The following is a 7,557-nucleotide window of genomic DNA, read 5'->3' as shown; positions in this document are numbered from 1 at the left end:
CAGCACTCTCCCTTCAGTTGACGCAGTGCTCAAGGCATTGCTAGGGCCAGCGGAAATAGCATTTGGTCTCAGTAGGAGAGAGGAACCCTACTGTTCCTTCCTGCGCAGCAGTAGGACATCCATCGCCAGTTTCTGAGCAATCACGTCACCCATTAGTTCACCCTGACTTGCCTTTTCTGAAAGAAGGAAGCTGACCTCTCTAACTTGTTTGCTGTGCATGCGGGCGCCATCTTGGGTTTGGAAGCCTTTGCTACCTTTGCGCTCAGTGTCTCACAATAGGAATCGCTCACACGGCCTTGTGTTTCAATTATGCATGGTGCCTATGCATAATGGATGGCCGATTTTATTAAAAGGGGATTACTCTAATATTCATGGTCTTTTTTGCATTCTGCAGACTGAGCCTAATAATCTGAATGCTTCTTTTCTCTGACAGTGAACCTGAAGCCTGGGGCGGATCAGAAGGTTGTGTTCATTACCGCCCGCGTGCACCCTGGAGAAACGCCCTCGTCCTTCGTGTGTCAAGGTCAGTGCCATGTTACCATGATGAATTCTCTTTCACAGTCAATGCCGGGGTCTTCCTCACTGATCTCAGTGGAAGATCAGATGCTTAAATTCCTCTTGACAAATTTGAATTTGAGCTCATTGGAACCTATGAGACTATCTTCTACTAAAATGCTTCAGTCTGGTGCTCAGATTGCCTTTGTGAAGTTGTGATTTCCAACCCACTTGGGTCGTTACATGATATTGCAGCTTTCCAACTAATTTTTCCTCAATCGTACTCAGCATATTGAGAACCGATTCAGGGCCTCTGAGATGTGGTGGTACTTAACATATGCATATAAAGCTCCCTCGCTCCTGCCACTCACAGAGTCTTTCCTACGGTAAACAGCCCTTACTACGAATCTGTCACCTCGCATGCAATCACAACGCGGTCGTTGCAACGCATACCTTTACACCTCAAAGCGTAACAAGGACTTGCGGAGGGGGGAGAAGGTGTTGTATTTAAAATCCAAAACCTTCCCTACTGTCCACGCAGACCGGAGTTGGAATAGTAAATTGTAACGACCGCTTTGTAACAACATGCGGGTGACGGCAAGCGTAATAAAGAGACATATTCCTTTCCTATATGCACAACCCACATTAAGCGGCAGCAAAGTAAGAGCAAATTGTACTCACATTATTCAGAATTTAGAACTTGCAGCAGGAGGCATACCAGGGGTTAAAGACAATTGAAGAGGCAACACTCCCTTACTCATTAAGGGGCTTATTTATAAGATGCTTGCGCCGCCGGAGCATCACTGTTTTGATGCTCCAGTGGCCAAGCATCTCATTCATATCTATGAGGCAATGCAAAGCCACATTGCTTTGCCTTACTCTGCGCCCGGGAGGAGTTCCATTGCGTTGCAGTGGGTTTTCCCATGCAACGCTCCTGGATTTTCACGCTGCCCCAGATTTACTTAATTATGTAAACCTGGGGCAGCGGCAGAACCGTAGACCACTCCAGAGTAGGCATAACGAGGAGAAATATTGTTATTCCTTCAATTTTTTCATCTTTCCATGTAACATAGAAAGAGGAAAACACCTCTGTGGATTGTTTTTTGCAGGAAGGTGCCCCTTCCTGCACAAAAACATTCCTGCCTACAACGGAGACCTCCATGCACCATGGTGCAAGGATGCCTACATTGGCGCTAAGCAGTAAATTGTACCCCAGTGCAGGGAAAAAGGACAGGAATTCACCCTATTACATAAATATGGTGCATTCCTGCCCTTTTACAGTGGCGTAGGGCAGTGCACCGAGAAGACTTGTGGCACTGCCCTACGCCAATTCCTCATAAATGAGGCCCAAAGGATTTAACATGCACGTAAATACTTACGAGTGGCAGTCTCATTACCTGCTGCAACACAGTAGGCTATACTTAGTGCCGCCACAAGTAGAGTCTGGAGGGAATTGAAAGTCCTGAAATGGCTGAAGGAAAGGTCACGGGCCCAGTTCACATAGGTAAATGTACATGTGTGTTTTCATCCATTTGAATATGTACTCCTATGTGTAACTCTACACTTCTGAGTGTAGAGTTACACCTAATTGTAGACTTACGTGTCTCCAACCCTCAAATCAGCTGCTAAGCCTCCTACAACAGGATTCACAAGTGTAAAGTTACTATTAGTACCTATTCACATGTAGGTGGAAATATCCACCACTGCGGCAGAGATGCTCCCAGTGGAAAGTATGTAGATTATTGTGAAAGTGATTTATTCTTTAAAAAAATATTTTAAACATTTTAATTTATAAAATAAGTGTAAATAATGTAAAATATTACTTTTTAACCTAGGACTAGTACAATAAAATGTTACAGCAAACTAACAAATAGCATTTAATGTTTAATAATGAATTAAGTCATGCAAATAGTGGCGTTAAACATCAAAACATGCAGCTCTTCGATGGGTGCCAGTCTGGGGAACCAAACTAATTTATTCAAACAGGGATCTACTTGAATATGGTGATGGCAGTCATAGGTCTATTATAAGTGCATCATTGCTTTGACAGCCCTATGGTGCGAGCACTCCTGACTCTATTGGGCCGGACACTTCAACACACATAATAGCTTGGATGTCCGGTGATCCCACAAACACCTTTCCCCGGTGGATGACTAATGGATGAGCCCAAAATGGCTGCAACCGGGAAGCAGTTGCAGTGTCTGCACATGTACCTCACACAGAGCGGGTCCCACACACAGAGTAGCACCCGCATGGTTTCCTTTTGAGTCTTTGAGAGTTGAGATCGCCGCACCATGCCGGTGCCTCAATGGCTGCTGGACCGGGGCACCCTGCAGATCATGGTAAGAGGGTGAGTTAGAGCAGAGGAGATGGGTAGGCCTCTGGTAAAAAAACAGGGACCATGTGGGATCCTGTTAAATGACTGCAGAGTGAGCGGTGTCACTGAGGGCGATCTCCTCCAGCACTGCTGAGTTTGTCAGCAGCTCTGTGCGCCTCCTAACATGAGGACTGGGATTTATGGGATGGGCCCCCGGGGGACTACTCACTTACCCTGATTGAAGCAAGTCCCGGAGCAGGGGCTGGATTGTCAGAGTGTGAGTACCTAGTCGACGTGGATGACGGTGCTGCCTCCGATGTGGCGGGTCCGCTGGACCTCCAAAATGCTGCAGTGTTGCAGGCAGACCTTTTCACACACACCCCCAGCTACCCTAAACTCTGTCTGTGCTTGTCCTTGAAGGGGTGTGTATGTTTGATTGTCTAATCCTTGGTGGCTGGTTTGCATAGGCCTTACTTTGATTAGTCCCTTTGGATCACAATACTTTGTTTGCTGACCATCTAGACGGTTTCAAAAATGCTTCTTTGGACATTAGATAGAGGGGGCCACTGAAAGCTGGTGCAATCATACACAGAATTAAGGACTGAATTGTAAACATAGTGGAAGATCATTCAAATAAGGCCTCACAGCAAGGTCCGAGAGGGGTCAGAGAGCGCATGGTGCCTATGATAATGAGACCCAGGTGGACTAGAGCCATGCAATCTGATGGGGCCAATAAATGAAATGTAGGTGGACCACGTTAGCTTACTGAGGGACCACCCTAGCTTACTGAGAGACCACGCTAGCTTACTGTGTGACCACGCTAGCTTACTGAGAGACCACGCTAGACTATTGTGTGACCATGCTAGCTTACTGAGAGACCACCCTAGCTTACTGAGAGACCACGCTAGCTTACTGTGTGACCACACTAGCTTACTGAGAGACCACGCTAGCTTACTGTGTGACCATGCTAGCTTACTGAGAGACCACGCTAGCTTACTGAGAGACCACGCTAGCTTACTGAGTGACCACGCTAGCTTACTGAGTGACCACGCTAGCTTACTGAGTGACCACGCTAGCTTACTGCGTGACCGCGCTAGCTTACTGAGTGACCACGCTAGCTTACTGAGAGACCATGCTAGCTTACTGTGTGACCATGCTAGCTTTCTGAGAGACCACGCTAGCTTACTGATTGACCACGCTAGCTTACTGAGTGACCACGCTAGCTTACTGAGAGACCACGCTAGCTTACTGTGTGACCACGCTAGCTTTCTGAGAGACCACGCTAGCTTACTGATTGACCCCGCTAGCTTACTGATTGACCACACTAGCTTACTGAGTGACCACGCTAGCTTACTGCGTGACCATGCTAGCTTACTGAGTGACCACGCTAGCTTACTGAGAGACCACGCTAGCTTACTGTGTGACCACTCTAGCTTTCTGAGAGACCACGCAAGCTTACTGATTGACCACGCTAGCTTACTGATTGACCACGCTAGCTTACTGAGTGACCACGCTAGCTTACTGATTGACCACGCTAGCTTACTGAGTGACCACGCTAGCTTACTGATTGACCACGCTAGCTTACTGAGAGACCATGCTAGCTTACTGTGTGACCACGCTAGCTTACTGAGAGACCACGCTAGCTTACTGAGAGACCACGCTAGCTTACTGATTGACCACGCTAGCTTACTGAGTGACCACACTAGCTTACTAAGTAAAGAGAGCAGAATAAGAAGTGTTTGCAGATCACTGAATGTATACCAGACATCATGCTTCTAATCCTGGGATTTTAATTAATGTATGCATTTTGGAAGTTGTAATTTACATTTGCTTTAAATCATATGGATTAATACACCTGATAACAGGTATTTGCCAAAGGAAATCTCAGGACTGGATGAATAGTGTTTGCCAACGCTAGGAGTGCCAGAGGGTGGTAGTGAGAGAAACAAGAACTGAACTGTAGTGTTACGTAAGCGGCTCTATACAGGAAACATCAAGGATAGGATGGACATGGCGAGGGCACTCCATTGTTAATCAAAGATCATCATTTCAAAAAGGACAATGAGTGTTTGGATACGCAGACTGGAATGTTGCTGTGCCCATTAGAAGGTATTACTTCAAAGAAAGGACACTGATTGAATGGACAATTCCTCTCCACTGCCTTCTCCACCTCAAATGGGATTTCTTTTGCTAAGAGTAAACTTGCACCTCCCTAGCACGAATTATGACTCAATCCTTTTGTTCTTCTATACAACTGTCAATGTTCGAAAGTGTGCTGTGTTTGACTGTGTACACGTTGGCTGTCTGGCTTATGGGCTTTTGTTTGTGGATGACTGCATGGGTGTTGTTCGTGTGTTTATGGTTGCCTTTGTGTTCCTGCAGGCCTGCTGGTGCGTGTATAGGTGCCTGCATTCTGAAACGTCGGAATGAGTGCATGTAGTTTTTTTTATATTCTTATGTACCTGTAGGTCTATTTGTCTGTGGGATGTTTGCATGCAGGTGTTATGTCTGCATTTCACAGGTATTTAAAAGCATGTCATCTGACCGTCTGTGCAATAATTTGGGCTCGAACGCGTGTTGTCACAAGTGTACAACAATGTGTGCCTCCATGTGCTTGTAGAACTGTAAGTGTTTATGTGTACACACAAAAGTGGTGTGTCTCTTTTCATGCGTGCTAATTTGTGTCCATTGGTACAGTTTCTGCTGTGTGTCTGTGTGTCTGTTTTGGGGTAGCAAGTCTCTTGTTTGTGTGCATGGAAGCCTTTAGGTGCTAGTGAGTAGGTTTGTTGGCAGGCGTGTGTGACCATTGCATAAGTGTATGATGCATACTGTGTGCCTCTGTGTGTGTGCAGGTACTATTCAAAGTTCAGACCTATCGACCATGTCAATGCTTGTCACTTTGTTTGGCTGGGTTCCTTGTAAGGTCGGCAAATCATGCTTCAATCCAAAAGGACCACAGAGGGTGTTCAATGAATGACAAGGTCTGGGGACTTATTGAGGAAGAAAGCACTCAGATAGCTCATGCATTTTCTGCATGTATGATAACGACTTGAAATATATTAGACCATTGCTAAATAACTATACTATGCAGACAAACCAGTGGCTTTGTTTACATATACATTACATATTGCATCTTAGTCTTATGCATATATTTTATTTCTATGCATGTAGTAAAAACAGCATCTTCTGTTACCAACAATGTTTATTGCATTCATTTTGACAAAACAGTTCTGACAATATTTAATATGTAATATGGTAGTTGTGACTTAATGTGGACAGTTCATTAACATATCAGTTTGTGTTGCTTATGCATGAAAGTATTGTATGTGCCCTTAAAAGTAACCTCCATCAAAATGCGAACGTCAACACAAAATAGTACAACAAAAAATATTGTGCACTTCAGGGATGGAAATCTGCACATTTGCCGGAAGGGAGACCTGGCCATCGTGTCTCAGTAACCCAAGAGTCATAAGAACGCACCTCCCTAGCAGTCTCACAGGGTTTCCTCCTTGTTCTCCTGTCCCCCCTTATCCATCCAAGCTCTTCTATCTTCCTCTAATGCTCATTTCATTTTAATTTTTCTGCAGACATTCATTTCGTGCTTGCACATTTGGTCAGCATGTTAACCCTTCAGTTGTGAAGGAACACCTTCGTTCCTCTTTGCCCCGTCTCCCATACACATCATATAAGATAAAGTGGGTGGGCTTGCACTCTGGCTGGTAAACTGTTTCTGGAGCCTGGGTTTAGAACCTGGGAGCTTTGCTGGCACTTATGCATGAATAATACAGCTGCAAGACATGCCCCCCCCCCCCCCACCAAGACTTACCCTTCTGACCAATGTGGAAATATGCAGGGGTTAACTTGTTAAAAATAAATAAAAAGTGCTGGAGCTCTCGTCAGGAGGCAGCTTGCACCAGCTAATTTCTCCTGTTAGCACAGTCTAAAACAGAATCAATTACTAACCATGAACATGGGGAGAGGCTGTGGCGTAATGGCCCGAGCTGCTAACTTCAGAGCTGGGATACCAAGTTCGAGTCTCGGCATCGGCTCAACATCCTGTGTTTCTGGGTAAATCACTTTATCTCCCGTAAATGAATGTGTCCTTAACTGGTGCTCATGAAAAGTGCTGTTGTTGATGATTTAGTGTTGGTGGTGAGCACCGTAAACCACCGGCTCAAATTAAGAACTAGAAATAAGAATCTCCCTTCAAGCTTACCAAGCACGGGGCTGTGTTTGAAAAAAAAAGTAACCACTTAGCTACAGTGAGTAAAAACTATTGTGACTACCTGCACCATCATGCATTTGGGGAGAACTAGGACAGTCTTGCTAGTCACTGTGTGTGCTTTGGTGTCCAGAGCCTGGGGTATCGCCGGAGGGCTTTGCACTTTTCCTACAATTATAGATCAACAAGACAAAATGACAATATCAAGACTTACCCTTATGCTGGAAATATACATGTCAAAGGTGCCCAAGCAATGGACTGGGCATGAACATGCAGACAACCACTTATCTAGTGTCAGCAAAGATTGTTTGTGGTACATGTACCATCATCCATTTGGGGAGAATCAGGACATTCCTGCCAGCCAGCGTGCAATCCCATTCGCTTTGATATCAAGTAAGAACTTTCACCTATTTTAAGTCAATAAAAAGTTTAAGGAAAAGTTAGGCGAATGGTGATATTTAAAGAAATAAAACTAATGCACTAATGGATAGCACAACTGCCGCAACTCGGGCGTTCTAGCACT

General features: G+C 45.1%; 1 protein-coding gene across 1 annotated transcript in view; it reads left to right on the top strand.

Annotated features, from left to right (window-relative positions):
• The first annotated feature begins 439 nt into the window (after positions 1–439).
• LOC147747165 (cytosolic carboxypeptidase 6-like) overlaps positions 440–7,557 on the top strand; it is a 2,097,334-nt gene continuing 2,090,216 nt past the window's right edge. Inside the window, exon 1 of the mRNA XM_086936177.1 lies at positions 440–523. The gene's annotated coding sequence lies outside the window, so the exon portion shown is untranslated. The remainder of the gene's footprint in view (positions 524–7,557) is intronic.

Source organism: Lissotriton vulgaris, chromosome 1_1 (genome assembly GCF_964263255.1).
Source record: "Lissotriton vulgaris chromosome 1_1, aLisVul1.2, whole genome shotgun sequence".
NCBI lineage: Eukaryota > Metazoa > Chordata > Amphibia > Caudata > Salamandridae > Lissotriton > Lissotriton vulgaris.
Note: the sequence above shows the minus strand (reverse complement) of the source record. Positions and strands in the feature narration are given on the sequence as shown.